The sequence below is a fragment of the Oncorhynchus masou genome, chromosome 16 (genome assembly GCF_036934945.1).
Source record: "Oncorhynchus masou masou isolate Uvic2021 chromosome 16, UVic_Omas_1.1, whole genome shotgun sequence".
Lineage (NCBI taxonomy): Eukaryota > Metazoa > Chordata > Actinopteri > Salmoniformes > Salmonidae > Oncorhynchus > Oncorhynchus masou.
In genome coordinates, this window is record NC_088227.1 from 33,430,296 (window position 1) to 33,446,092 (window position 15,797).

A 15,797-nucleotide genomic window follows, 5' to 3' on the forward strand; every position below is an offset into this window, starting at 1 on the left:
TATGGAGTCCAGGTGAGTCTGATGATGCACAGGTGCGTGTAAAGATGGTGACAGGTGTGCGCCATAACGAGCAGGCTGGTCACCTAGAGGCCAGAGAGGGAGCACACGTGACAGCGCTTATTTTGTGCTCCACACCTGAGCACCAGGCAGTAGATCACCAAAAGTAACAGAAATGATTGAAAATCCTATTGTGTAAAAAATAAATATACACTACCGGTCAAAAGCTTTAGAACAACTACTGATTTATCAGGTATCAAGGTAAGACCCAGATGCAGACTGTGTCGAAGTAACAGTGTTTAGTACAGCAACAGGCGCATAGGTACAGGACGGTAGGCAGGCTCAGAGTCAGGTCAGGCAGAAGTCAGTATTCCAGAGGTGGGGCAAAGGTACAGGACGACAGTCAGGCTCATGGTCAGGCAGAGTGGTCAGGTGGGTGGGTACAGGGTCAGGACAGGCAAGAGTCAAAAACCAGGAGGACAAGAAAAGAGAGACTGGGGAAAGCAGGAGCTGACATAAAAGCGCTGGTTGGCTTGATAAACAAGACAAATTGGCAACAGACAAACAGAGAACACAGGTATAAATACACAGGGGATAATGGGGAGAACGGATGATACCTGGAGGGGGGGGGTGGAGACAATCACAAAGACAGGTGAAACAGATCAGGGTGTAACACTCATTATAGGGTTTTTCTTAATTTTTTACTATTTTCTACGTTGTATAGTAACAGTGAAGACTTCAAACTATGAAATAACACTTATGGAATCATGTAGTAACCAAAAAAGTGTTAAACACCCTTTGCCTTGATGAGAGCTTTGCACACTCATGGCATTCTCTCAACCAGATTCACCTGGAATGCATTTCCAACAGTCTTCAAGGAGTTCCCACATATGCTGAGCACTTGTTGGCTGCTTTTACTTCACTCTGCGGTCCAACTCATCCCAAACCATCACAATTGTCTTCTGATGCAGCATTCCATCACTCTCCTTCTTGTTCAAATAGCCCTTACACAGCCTGGAGGTGTGTTGGGTCATTGTACTGTTGAAAAACAACTGATAATCCCACTAAGCCCAAATCAGAAGTGATGGCGTATTGCTGCAGTATGCTGTGGCAGCCATGCTGGTTAAGTGTGCCTTGAATTCTAAATAAATCACAGACAGTGCCACCAGCAAAGCGCCCCCCCCACACCATAACACCTCCTCCTCCATGCTTTATGATGGAAATAGACATGCAGAGATCATCAGTTCACCCACACCACATCTCGCAAAGATACGGCAGTTGGAACCAAAAATCTCAAATTTGGACTCATCAGACCAAAGGACAGATTTCCACCAGTCTAACATCTATTGCTTGTGTTCCTTGACACAAGCAAGGCTCTTCTTCTTATTGGTGTCCTTTAATGGTAGTTTCTTTGCAACAATTGGACCATGAAGGCCTGATTCTCCTCTGAACATTTGATGTTGAGATGTGTCTGTTTCTTATCTGTTATTTATTTGGGGTGCAATTTCTGAGGCTGGTAACTCTAATGAACTTCTCCTCTGCAGCAGAGGTAACTCTGGGTATTCCTTTCCCGTGGCGGTCCTTATGAGAGCCAGATTCATCATAGCGCTTGATGTTTTTTGCTACTGCACTAGAAGAAATGTTCAAAGTTCTTGAAATGTTCCTTATTGACTGACCTTCATGTCTTCAGGTAATGGACTGTCTTTTCTCTTTGCTAATTTGAGTTGTTCTTGCCATAATATGGACTCGGTCTTTTACCAAATAGGGCTATCTTTTGTATACTCCCCTACCTTGTCACAAACAACTGATTGACTCAAACACATTAAGAAGGAAAGAAATTCCACAAATGAACTTTTAACAAGGTATGCGTGTAAATTGAAATGCATTCCAGGTGACTACCTCATGAAGCTGGTTTTGAGAATGCCAAGAGTGTGCAAAGCTGTCATCAAGGCATAGGGTGGCTATTTGAAGATTATCCAATATAAAATATATTTAGATTTGTTTAACACTTGTTTTGTTACTGCATGAATGCATATATGTTATTTAGTTTGATGTCTTCACTATTATTCTACGATGTAGAAAATAGTAAAATAAAGTAAAATTCTTGAATGAGTCAGTGTTCCTAAACGTTTGACCGGTAGTTTATATAATAATAATATTTTAACGTTACCCAAGACTTTCATAAAGACAATCAAAGGACAATTTTTCCGATAGCACATATGAAATGTATTACACTGCTAGAATGTTGCAGTCAAAATGGCTGTTCATTGGTGTAGTGAAGGGGGTAGTGAGGCCAAGCAGATAAAGTCAAACCTTTTCATCACTTTCACAGCTGGACCATCCAACCTCTGTTTTCAGGAGATTTTGTCTGTTTCCCTTTCCATTAATTAGTCTCTTCATTTGCTGTTCACCATTGTGACATTTCCCTGCTGGTAATTAACTGATTAAGCCCGTTAATGTGATTAGAATGGCATTTCTCCGACAGCTGCCATTAGACACAGCCAACGCAAATCCCAGATTCTCACTATTCTACTGTATACTGACCACCTCAGCTCAAACCCTGCTCTAAGGGAACACAACCCTGTAGTCTAGCTGCTGTTGTCTTGCTCCCTTGGGAGTGCTGAGATTTAATGGTTGTTTTCAGTGCTCTGCTCTGTTGACATGATTGGTTGGTTCAGTGGTTCAGCACCAGGGTCTGTCAGTAGAGTGGAACAGGGGAGCTGGGAGCTCTCCACTAGTTTCAACACCAGGAGCTGTCCACTAGTCTCAACACCAGGAGCTGTCCACTAGTCTCAACACCAGGAGCTGTCCACTAGTTTCAACACCAGGAGCTGTCCACTAGTTTCAACACCAGGAGCTATCCACTAGTCTCAACACCAGGAGCTGTCCACTAGTCTCAACACCAGGAGCTATCCACTAGTCTCAACACCAGGAGCTGTCGACAAGTTTCAACACCAGGAGCTGTCCACTAGTTTCAACACCAGGAGCTATCCAATAGTCTCAACACCAGGAGCTGTCCACTAGTCTCAACACCAGGAGCTGTCTTCTAGTTTCAACACCAGGAGCTGTCCACTAGTTTCAGCACAAGGAGCTATCCACTAGTCTCAACACCAGGAGCTGTCCACTAGTTTCAACACCAGGAGCTGTCCACTAGTTTCAACACCAGGAACTATCCACTAGTCTCAACACCAGGAGCTGTCCACTAGTCTCAACACCAGGAGCTGTCCTCTAGTTTCAACACCAGGAGCTGTCCTCTAGTTTCAGCACCAGGAGCTGTCCACTAGATTCAACACCAGGAGCTGTCCACTATTTTCAACACCAGGAGCTGTCCTCTAGTTTCAGCACCAGGAGCTGTCCACTAGTTTCAGCACCAGGAGCTGTCCACTAGTTTCAACACCAGGAGCTGTCCACTAGTTTCAACACCAGGAGCTGTCCACTAGTTTCAGCACCAGGAGCTGTCTAGAGTTCACAACTGTAGCCCACACTGTGTATCTGATGGAGCTATATTTCCTTAAAGGGGCAATCCACAGTTGGTACATCCATTTTTGGACCTATTAAATTAATGAAATGTAGACTCATTGGTTATTGAAGAATATAACTTACAAATGCCCGTTGAGCTTAGTTCAACTGTCGTACCCCATCAGAAGCCAACATAGAAGCTTGTTTTACTCCAATGTTTGTAAGCAAAGTAAATGTAAACAAACATGGTCAGTCCTTGCATTCCATAGCTCTGTCTATGAATTTGAGAGTGCTTACATTTCTCCAGCCCCATATCCCTCAGCTTTTTACCAAAACAGTGGCAAAGAAAACATTTGTTTCAACTGCGGATTACCATTTTAAGTAGCAATAATCCTGTACTACTAATTAGCAACCAAAATCTATATTTCAACACTACAAACAGAGGGAATTGAAATATGATGCATGAACACCCAATGTATAATGACAGTCCTCGCATACACAACAGTCCTGTGTGTTGACTTATATTTTGTCCATCGTGTGCCCATGTGAACTAGCTAGTGGATTCCCAAATACAACATCAAACACAGGCACTAGCTAGCCTGGCACATCTCTCTCTACTGCACACACAGCTGCACACGCTCCGCTCCAGAGACTACACAACCTCTCTGTGGGGAGAGAGCCGAGCTACCGCCGCCTGCGCCGCACTCTGTCTACCGCACACTGTCTAACGCACACAGTCTACCGCACACAGTCTACTGCTCTGAATTTATACAGGACAGAGACGTGAGAGAGGCGGAGTGAGAGACACGGAGGTGTAGACAGAGACAGTGAGGTGGGGAATAGGATTACAGAAGGCGTGTTGTTGGCTGGCTCGGAGAGGCACATAATCTAGGCTTGGCAGTGGGCTTGGCTTGGTTCATCTCTGTCTTTCTTTCTTCCTCTCTCTCTCTCTCTCTCTCTCTCTCTCTCTCTCTCTCTCTCTCTCTCTCTCTCTCTCTGTCTGTCTGAGGGCAGCAGTCGTCGTAGTTGGTTCCTCTGGGGGTCTGCCATGGTTGTCTGGAGAGCCGACGGTGGTTGGGGTGCGGCGAGTAGGTAAGTCTTCCTCTCTGGGTTGTGTTCTGCTGCAGTGCTACGTTCGAACAGGAGCTCTCTCTCTCTCGCTCCCTCCCTCACAGACGCTGCCTGTTTCTCCCTCCCTCCCTCTTCCCTGTCTGTATGTGTCTCCATCGCGCCCCTCCCTCCCTCCCTTCTCTAAAGTGGCTGCTGCTCCCCTCTTCTTCCATTCTCTCCCTCCATGTCTTAAGTGCTACAGGAATGAGCAGAACATTCTGACTCTGACGACAGTGACAAAGAAATAGTGAAAGAAAGGAAGGAGAGAAGCAGAGGAAGAGAGAGGGAGAGGAAGAGGGAGGGAGGCGAGAGAAAGAGAGTGAAGAAAGGAAGAGAGAGGGAGAGGAAGAGGGAGAGGGAGAAGGAGACCGGTTGCAGGCTGACTTTCAGACAACTGGAAGAGAGGAAGCTAAGAGAGAGCTTTACCGTCGCCATCTCAGTAGGTTTCTTTCTACACTTTGCTTGCTCCTGTTCTATATTGTGGTTGTGTCATGTCAGTTTTGATTCTTTCTCTCTTCTGAAAGTAGTGCATGGCTACTTAACTTTGAATAGTGAGACTAGGGCTGTGGGGAACATTCCAGCACATAATGTTAACAACATCTCAAGTTTCAACTTTTATTGTCACATGCACAAGTACAGTGAAATGCCTTTCTTGCAAACTCCGAAGGGATTTTGGCATGGCACTACTTTTCTCTAATGACAAAAATGCCACTTACTGTGAGTTAGGGGAGATGCACGTAGTCCATAAGGCTGATATATTTGTGGCATGTATAGGAAGCAGTTTCTACTTTTAAAAGTATGATACATTGGATCTCCATAGAAACACTGTGCCTATATCAGTGTGTTTGTTAGAGCGTGAGATATGATGCTACCACTAAAGTTTATCTGAACACTGCTTTGATGGGTCCCACAATGATGGACACTAGTAGTATGAGCAACACTGATTCTTATACTGGAAGCCTCACATATTATAATACACAGCTATGTCTATCTATCAGTGACCACAAACACAGGAATTGTCAAATTTAGTGTCTTTTGAAAGCTACTGTTTGTTAAATGCAAGACTAAAATAGCAAAACTGACATACACTCTTTAGTAAAAGAGAGATGCCTGTGTTTGATAGAAACACAAAAGAGGATTCAAAAAGACAGCTGTTTACATCATGTATTATGCTACTACTATCTGAAATAAATGTCAGTTTGATTTGAATTCTAATCAAAATATCCTCCTATATTAATCCAGGACGGAGGAGTGACCACACATTGGAAGTAGCAATGCATTTAAGTCGGCCATTCTTTCGTGAGCATGGGCAAAGATATACATACATGAACTAAGGTTAATGTAGTATTGAGCAGACCAGAAAAAAACATATACATCTTTGGAAGTTTGACAATACAGTGAATCATATGGTCACAGGTTTGACTTGCATGGTCTGTCAGTTGCTATGGTATCCCGTACACATCGTGTGTAGCATGCTAATATGCCACTTATGAATTTATGATTGGAACTTATGGGCTGGCTTCTGAGATCTCTTGACCTGCGTATCGGCCCCGTTTCAGTTGACCGAGACGTGCTCAATGAACGTCTACAATACAGTTGCATTAAAAAGGGATCAAAAATATCCTCGTAATGCAGGGAGTCGAGGGAGTACTCAGAGGGAGTACTCAGAGGGAATACTCAGAGGGAGTACTCAGAGGGAATACTCAGAGGGAGTACTCAGAGGGAATACTCAGAGGGAGTACTCAGAGGGAGTACTCAGAGGGAGTACTCAGAGGGAGTACTCAGAGGGAGTACTCAGAGGGAATACTCAGAGGGAATACTCAGAGGGAGTACTCAGAGGGAATACTCAGAGGGAATACTCAGAGGGAGTACTCAGAGGGAGTACTCAGAGGGAGTACTCAGAGGGAGTACTCAGAGGGAGTACTCAGAGGGAATACTCAGAGGGAGTACTCAGAGGGAGTACTCAGAGGGAGTACTCAGAGGGAGTACTCAGAGGGAGTACTCAGAGGCAACGGCCGTCTATGGTAAATCAGGACTATGTTTAATACAGAAAACATTTTCTTGATATTCAGACCTACGCTGAAATGTTGTGCTGTGTACTATATGCCTGTTTTCAAAACAAATCTCAGCAATGGAATTAGTGTTTCTGCGGTTAAACGATGGGAAGTTAGAATTGATGGTTGAGGATGAGGCAGATTTATTCCACATTATATTATATTACTTCATGTATTCTCAGAACGTTTATTCATTGTATTAATTAACAGTATTAACATAGCTTTTACATCTGCCTGACAAATGTCTGTCTGCCCTGTCTTCCTGGACAGATGTGGATGGGGGCTTAACTCCTCAATCGTAGTTTGTGAACCTATAGGATCTGCTGGGGTTGGTATAGGAGGAGAACCATAGCTTGAGCTTCTCATATTGGACAGACAGACAGACAGAGAGTCAGACAGACAGACAGACAGACAGACAGACAGGCAGGCAGACAGACAGACAGACAGACAGACAGACAGACAGGCAGGCAGGCAGGCAGGCAGACAGACAGACAGACAGACAGACAGACAGACAGACAGACAGACAGACAGACAGACAGACAGACAGACAGACAGACAGACAGACAGGCAGGCAGATGAATCATGTCATGCTATTAGCCAGACAGGCTTCTGTTGGGCTGTCTGCTCACACAAACATGCGCACACACGCGCGCACGTGTGCATGCACACACGCACCAACACACACACACACACACACACACACACATACACACACACAAAGAGACAAACACACACTGATTATTGAGGCCTGATCACACACATTTACATTGACATTTTAGTCATTTAGCAGACAAACACACACACACACACACACACACACACACACACACACACACACACACACACACACACACACACACACACACACACACACACACACACACACACACACACACACACACACAACACACACACACACACACACACACACACACACACACACACACACACACACACACACACACACACACACACACACACACTCACTTGAATGAATCCAGCATAGAGAAGGTACTTTAAAATATACTTGTGAATTTGACTTCATAAAGGCTTGAGGCATTGTTCAATCTCCTGCTGCTGTGGCTGTTGCTGTTGATGATGATGATGGTGGTGGTAATGGTGGTGGTGATGATGCAAACATCCTTTCTGAATTTAAAAGTAATCCAAGAAGTAATTATCAGTTATTTTGAAAAGTATCTGTAATCCGATTCAAATATTTGTGCTGGTAACTTAACTGATTACAGTAACAAAATAATGTAATCAGATTGCAATCAGTTACTCCCCAACCCTGACGATGACGATGATGATGACGATGACTATGATGCTGATTTATATAAATAGATTGATAAAACAATTCTAAAGACACAGCCACACTTAAAAAAAATTGCAGCCCTCGAAAACCACGTTTGAGAACCACATCAATAGAATGGAAGAGACCAATTGGAAGAGACCAATTTACCTTTTGTACGGAATGAGTCCATGGTTTTGGCCTGTCCTTCTCTCTCTGCATCTCCGAGGGTTGTTGTGGTTGAACATGGTATGTCCTTCTAGTGAATGAACATGGTACCTCTTATCTAATTCTGTCTGTTTCTAAAGGGAGCGTTGAATCAGCAATAAAGACAGGGGCTGAACAGAAGTCATAAGGCTGTCATGCCTGAGACGGACAAGGTCCTGCTCCTATCCAATAATAACTTCACATGGGAACCATAGTGTGTACATCCAGTAATGTTGATCATGAACTTGACCAAGCCATCAGGAATCTGTGAGTAACTTGAATGATGTCTATACTATATATACAGAGAGAGGGGGATAGGGAGAGCGAGAGAGCGAGAGAGAGAGAGAGAGAGAGAGAACGAGAGAGAGAGAGAGAGAGAGAGAGAGAGAGAGAGAGAGAGAGGAATGGGGACAGAGAGAGAGAGAGAGAGAGAGAGAGAGAGAGAGAGAGAGAGAGAGAGAGAGAGAGAGAGAGAGAGAGAGAGAGAGAGAGAGAGAGAGAGAGAAAGCGAAAGAGAGAAAGACAGAGTTCTTTCCCAGGCTGCATGCTGAATAAACAAACACCGGGTTACATTTTACACTGAGACAATCAAGAGGCACAGAGTACTCATGGTACCAACAGGGGACATGATAAGGTCTTGCTGAGGGTCTTTTACAACAGCACACATGGCACACATAGGCATCCTGCATGCATACTGATACAACACACACACACACTCACACACTCACACACACTCACCAATTGCTGCTGCTACTGTCTATTATATATCCTGTTGTCTAGTCATTTTACCCCTACCTACAGTATACTGCTGTTACTGTCTATTATCTATCCTGTTGTCTAGTCATTTTACCCCTACCTACAGTATACTGCTGTTACTGTCTTTTATCGATCCTGTTGTCTAGTCACGTAACCCCTACCTACAGTATACTGCTGTTACTGTCTATTATCTATCCTGTTGTCTAGTCATTTTACCCCTACCTACAGTATACTGCTGTTACTGTCTTTTATCGATCCTGTTGTCTAGTCACGTAACCCCTACCTACAGTATACTGCTGTTACTGTCTATTATCTATCCTGTTGTCTAGTCATTTTACCCCTACCAACAGTATACTGCTGTTACTGTCTATTATCTATCCTGTTGTCTAGTCACTTTACCCCTACCAACAGTATACTGCTGTTACTGTCTATTATCTATCCTGTTACCTAGTCACTTCACCCCTACCTACAGTATACTGCTGTTACTGTCAATCTATCCAGTTACCTAGTCACTTTACCCCTACCTACAGTATACTGTTGTTACTGTCTATTATCTATCCTGTTACCTAGTCACTTCACTTTACCCCTACCTACAGTACACTGCTGTTACTGTCTATATTTCCTGATACCGAGTCACGTCACTTTACCCCTACCTACAGTACACTGCTGTTACTGTCTATATTTCCTGATACCGAGTCACGTCACTTTACCCCTACCTACAGTATACTGCTGTTACTGTCTATATATCCTGTTACCTAGTCACGTCACTTTACCCCTACCTACAGTACACTGCTGTTACTGTCTATATTTCCTGATACCGAGTCACGTCACTTTACCCCTACCTACAGTATACTGCTGCTACTGTCTGTCTATCCTGTTACCAAGTCACGTTACCCCTACCTACAGTATACTGCTGCTACTGTCTGTCTATCCTGTTACCAAGTCACTTTACCCCTACCTACAGTATACTGCTGTTACTGTCTGTCTATCCTGTTAACTAGTCACTTTACCCCTACCTACAGTATAGTGCTGTTACTGTCTTTTATCTATCCTGTTGTCTAGTCACTTTACCCCTACCTACAGTATACTGCTGTTACTGTCTATTATCTATCCTGTTACCTAGTCACTTTACCCCCTACCTACAGTATACTGCTGTTACTGTCTTTTATCTATCCTGTTGTCTAGTCACTTTACCCCTACCTACAGTATACTGTTGTTACTGTCTATTATATATCCTGTTGTCTAGTCACTTTACCCCTACCTACAGTATACTGTTGTTACTGTCTATTATCTATCCTGTTCCCTAGTCACGTTACCCCTACCTACAGTATACTGCTGTTACTGTCTATCTATCCTGTTGTCTAGTCACTTTACCCCTACCTACAGTATACTGCTGCTACTGTCTATCTATCCTGTTACCTAGTCACTTTACCCCTACCTACAGTATACTGCTGTTACTGTCAATCTATCCTGATACCGAGTCACGTCACTTTACCCCTACCTACAGTATACTGCTGTTACTGTCTATTATCTATCCTGTTGTCTAGTCACTTTACCCCTACCTACAGTATACTGCTGTTACTGTCTGTCTATACTGTTACCTAGTCACGTTAACCATACCTACAGTATACTGCTGTTACTGTCTATCTATCCTGTTACCTAGTCACATTAACCCTACCTACAGTATACTGCTGCTACTGTCTATCTATCCTGTTACCTAGTCACTTTACCCCTACCTACAGTATACTGCTGTTACTGTCAATCTATCCTGATACCGAGTCACGTCACTTTACCCCTACCTACAGTATACTGCTGTTACTGTCTTTTATCTATCCTGTTACCTAGTCACATTAACCCTACCTACAGTATACTGCTGCTACTGTCTATTATCTATCCTGTTGTCTAGTCACTTTACCCCTACCTACAGTATACTGCTGTTACTGTCTGTCTATACTGTTACCTAGTCACGTTAACCATACCTACAGTATACTGCTGTTTCTGTCTATCTATCCTGTTACCAAGTCACTTTACCCCTACCTACAGTATACTGCTGTTACTGTCTATATATCCTGTTACCTAGTCACATTAACCCTACCTACAGTATACTGCTGTTACTGTCTATATATCCTGTTACCTAGTCACATTAACCCTACCTACAGTATACTGCTGTTAATGTCTGTCTATCCTGTTACCAAGTCACTTTACCCCTACCTACAGTATACTGCTGTTACTGTCTATATATCCTGTTACCTAGTCACGTCACTTTACCCCTATCTACAGTATACTGCTGTTACTGTCTGTCTATCCTGTTACCGAGTCACTTTACCCCTACCTACAGTATACTGCTGCTACTGTCTGTCTATCCTGTTACCAAGTCACTTTACCCCTACATACAGTATACTGCTGTTACTGTCTATTATCTATCCTGTTCCCTAGTCACGTTACCCCTACCTACAGTATACTGCTGTTACTGTCTATTATCTATCCTGTTACCTCGTCACGTTACCCCTACCTACAGTATACTGCTGTTACTGTCTATATATCCTGGTACCGAGTCACGTCATTTTACCCCTACCTACAGTATACTGCTGTTACTCTCTATCTATGCTGTTACCTCGTCACGTTACACCTACCTACAGTATACTGCTGTTACTGGCTGTCTATACTGTTACCTAGTCACTTTACCCCTACCTACAGTATACTGCTGTTACTGTCTATTATCTATCCTGTTGTCTAGTCACTTTACCCCTACCTACAGTATAGTGCTGTTACTGTCTGTCTATACTGTTACCTAGTCACGTTAACCATACCTACAGTATACTGCTGTTACTGTCTATCTATCCTGTTGTCGAGTCACTTTACCCCTACCTACAGTATACTGCTGTTTCTGTCTATCTATCCTGTTGTCTAGTCATTTTACCCCTACCTACAGTATACTGCTGTTTCTGTCTATCTATCCTGTTGTCTAGTCACTTTACCCCTACCTACAGTATACTGCTGCCACTGTGTATCTATCCTGTTACCAAGTCACTTTACCCCTACCTACAGTATACTGCTGTTACTGTCAATCTATCCTGTTGTCTAGTCATTTTACCCCTACCTACAGTATACTGCTGTTACTGTCAATCTATCCTGATACCGAGTCACGTCACTTTACCCCTACCTACAGTATACTGCTGTTACTGTCAATCTATCCTGTTGTCTAGTCATTTTACCCCTACCTACAGTATACTGCTGTTACTGTCAATCTATCCTGATACCGAGTCACGTCACTTTACCCCTACCTACAGTATACTGCTGTTACTGTCTATTATCTATCATGTTACCTAGTCATGTTACCCCTACCTACAGTATACTGCTGTTACTGTCTATCTATCCTGTTACCTAGTCACTTTACCCCTACCTACAGTATACTGCTGTTACTGTCTTTTATCTATCCTGTTGTCTAGTCACGTTACCCCTACCTACAGTATACTGCTGTTACTGTCTATTATCTATCCTGTTGTCTAGTCACTTTACCCCTATCTACAGTATACTGCTGTTAATGTCTATTATCTATCTTGTTGTCGAGTCACTTTACCCCTACCTACAGTATACTGCTGTTACTGTCTGTCTATACTGTTACCTAGTCACGTTACCCATACCTACAGTATACTGCTGTTACTGTCTATCTATCCTGTTACCTAGTCACATTAACCCTACCTACAGTATACTGCTGTTAATGTCTATTATCTATCCTGTTGTCGAGTCACTTTACCCCTACCTACAGTATACTGCTGTTACTGTCTATATATCCTGTTACCTAGTCACATTAACCCTACCTACAGTATACTGCTGTTAATGTCTATCTATCCTGTTGTCGAGTCACTTTATCCCTACCTACAGTATACTGCTGCTACTGTGTATCTATCCTGTTACCAAGTCACTTTACCCCTACCTACAGTATACTGCTGTTACTGTCTATATATCCTGTTACCTAGTCACGTCACTTTACCCCTACCTACAGTATACTGCTGTTACTGTCTGTCTATACTGTTACCTAGTCACGTTACACCTACCTACAGTATACTGCTGTTACTGTCTATCTATCCTGTTACCTAGTCACTTTACCCCTATCTACAGTATACTGCTGTTACTGTCTACTATCTATCCTGTTACCTAGTCACTTTACCCCTATCTACAGTATACTGCTGTTACTGTCTACTATCTATCCTGTTACCTAGTCACTTTACCCCTACCTACAGTATACTGCTGTTACTGTCAATCTATCCTGATACCGAGTCACGTCACTTTACCCCTACCTACAGTATACTGCTGCTACTGTCTATCTATCCTGTTACCTAGTCACTTTACCCCTACCTACAGTATACTGCTGTTACTGTCTATCTACCCTGTTACCTAGTCACTTTACCCCTACCTACAGTATACTGCTGCTACTGTCTATCTATCCTGTTGTCTAGTCATTTTGACCCTACCTACAGTATACTGCTGTTACTGTCTATCTACCCTGTTACCTAGTCACTTTACCCCTACCTACAGTATACTGCTGCTACTGTCTATCTATCCTGTTGTCTAGTCATTTTGACCCTACCTACAGTATACTGCTGTTACTGTCTACTATCTATCCTGTTACCTAGTCACTTTACCCCTACCTACAGTATACTGCTGTTACTGTCTATCTATCCTGTTACCGAGTCACTTTACCCCTATCTACAGTATACTGCTGTTACTGTCTACTATCTATCCTGTTACCTAGTCACTTTACCCCTATCTACAGTATACTGCTGTTACTGTCTATCTATGCTGTTACCTCGTCACGTTACCCCTACCCACAGTATACTGCTGTTACTGTCAATCTATCCTGATACCGAGTCACGTCACTTTACCCCTACCTACAGTATACTGCTGCTACTGTCTATCTATCCTGTTACCTAGTCACTTTACCCCTACCTACAGTATACTGCTGCTACTGTGTATCTATCCTGTTACCAAGTCACTTTACCCCTACCTACAGTATACTGCTGTTACTGTCTATATATCCTGTTACCTAGTCACGTCACTTTACCCCTACCTACAGTATACTGCTGTTACTGTCTATCTATCCTGTTACCAAGTCACTTTACCCCTACCTACAGTATACTGCTGTTACTGTCTGTCTATACTGTTACCTAGTCACTTTACCCCTACCTACAGTATACTGCTGTTACTGTGTATCTATCCTGTTACCTAGTCACGTTACACCTACCTACAGTATACTGCTGTTACTGTCTATCTATGCTGTTACCTCGTGACGTTACACCTACCTACATCATACTGCTGCTACTGTCTGTCTATCCTGTTACCAAGTCACTTTACCCCTACCCACAGTATACTGCTGTTACTGTCTTTTATCTATCCTGTTGTCTAGTCACGTTACCCCTACCTACAGTATACTGCTGTTACTGTCTATCTACCCTGTTACCTAGTCACTTTACCCCTACCTACAGTATACTGCTGCTACTGTCTATATATCCTGTTACCTAGTCACGTCACTTTACCCCTACCTACAGTATACTGCTGCTACTGTGTATCTATCCTGTTACCAAGTCACTTTACCCCTACCTACAGTATACTGCTGTTACTGTCTATATATCCTGTTACCTAGTCACTTTACCCCTACCTACAGTATACTGCTGTTACTGTCTATATATCCTGTTACCTAGTCACGTCACTTTACCCCTACCTACAGTATACTGCTGTTACTGTCTGTCTATACTGTTACCTAGTCACTTTACCCCTACCTACAGTATACTGCTGTTACTGTCTATCTATCCTGTTGTCTAGTCATTTTGACCCTACCTACAGTATACTGCTGCTACTGTGTATCTATCCTGTTACCAAGTCACTTTACCCCTACCTACAGTATACTGCTGTTACTGTCTATATATCCTGTTACCTAGTCACGTCACTTTACCCCTACCTACAGTATACTGCTGTTACTGTCTGTCTATACTGTTACCTAGTCACTTTACCCCTACCTACAGTATACTGCTGTTACTGTCTATCTACCCTGTTACCTAGTCACTTTACCCCTACCTACAGTATACTGCTGCTACTGTCTATCTATCCTGTTGTCTAGTCATTTTACCCCTACCTACAGTATACTGCTGTTACTGTCTATCTATCCTGTTACCTAGTCACTTTACCCCTATCTACAGTATACTGCTGTTACTGTCTACTATCTATCCTGTTACCTAGTCACTTTACCCCTACCTACAGTATACTGCTGTTACTGTCTATCTATCCTGTTACCGAGTCACTTTACCCCTATCTACAGTATACTGCTGTTACTGTCTACTATCTATCCTGTTACCTAGTCACTTTACCCCTACCTACAGTATACTGCTGTTACTGTCTATCTATCCTGTTACCAAGTTACTTTACCCCTACCTACAGTATACTGCTGTTACTGTCTATCTATCCTGTTACCGAGTCACTTTACCCCTATCTACAGTATACTGCTGTTACTGTCTACTATCTATCCTGTTACCTAGTCACTTTACCCCTACCTACAGTATACTGCTGTTACTGTCTATCTATCCTGTTACCTAGTCACTTTACCCCTACCCACAGTATACTGCTGTTACTGTCAATCTATCCTGATACCGAGTCACGTCACTTTACCCCTACCTACAGTATACTGCTGCTACTGTCTATCTATCCTGTTGTCTAGTCATTTTGCCCCTACCTACAGTATACTGCTGTTACTGTCAATCTATCCTGATACCGAGTCACGTCACTTTACCCCTACCTACAGTATACTGCTGCTACTGTGTATCTATCCTGTTACCAAGTCACTTTACCCCTACCTACAGTATACTGCTGTTACTGTCTATATATCCTGTTACCTAGTCACGTCACTTTACCCCTACCTACAGTATACTGCT

The 15,797-nt window shown here is 43.0% G+C and overlaps 1 protein-coding gene across 6 annotated transcripts in view; it reads left to right on the top strand.

The window, feature by feature from the left end:
* Nucleotides 1–4,918: 4,918 nt before the first annotated feature.
* The window catches only part of LOC135557854 (myelin transcription factor 1-like protein), a 136,684-nt gene continuing 125,805 nt past the window's right edge, over nt 4,919–15,797 (top strand). For all 6 annotated transcript variants that reach the window (XM_064991529.1, XM_064991532.1, XM_064991530.1 and 3 more), the window contains exon 1: nt 4,919–5,005. The gene's annotated coding sequence lies outside the window, so the exon portion shown is untranslated. The remainder of the gene's footprint in view (nt 5,006–15,797) is intronic.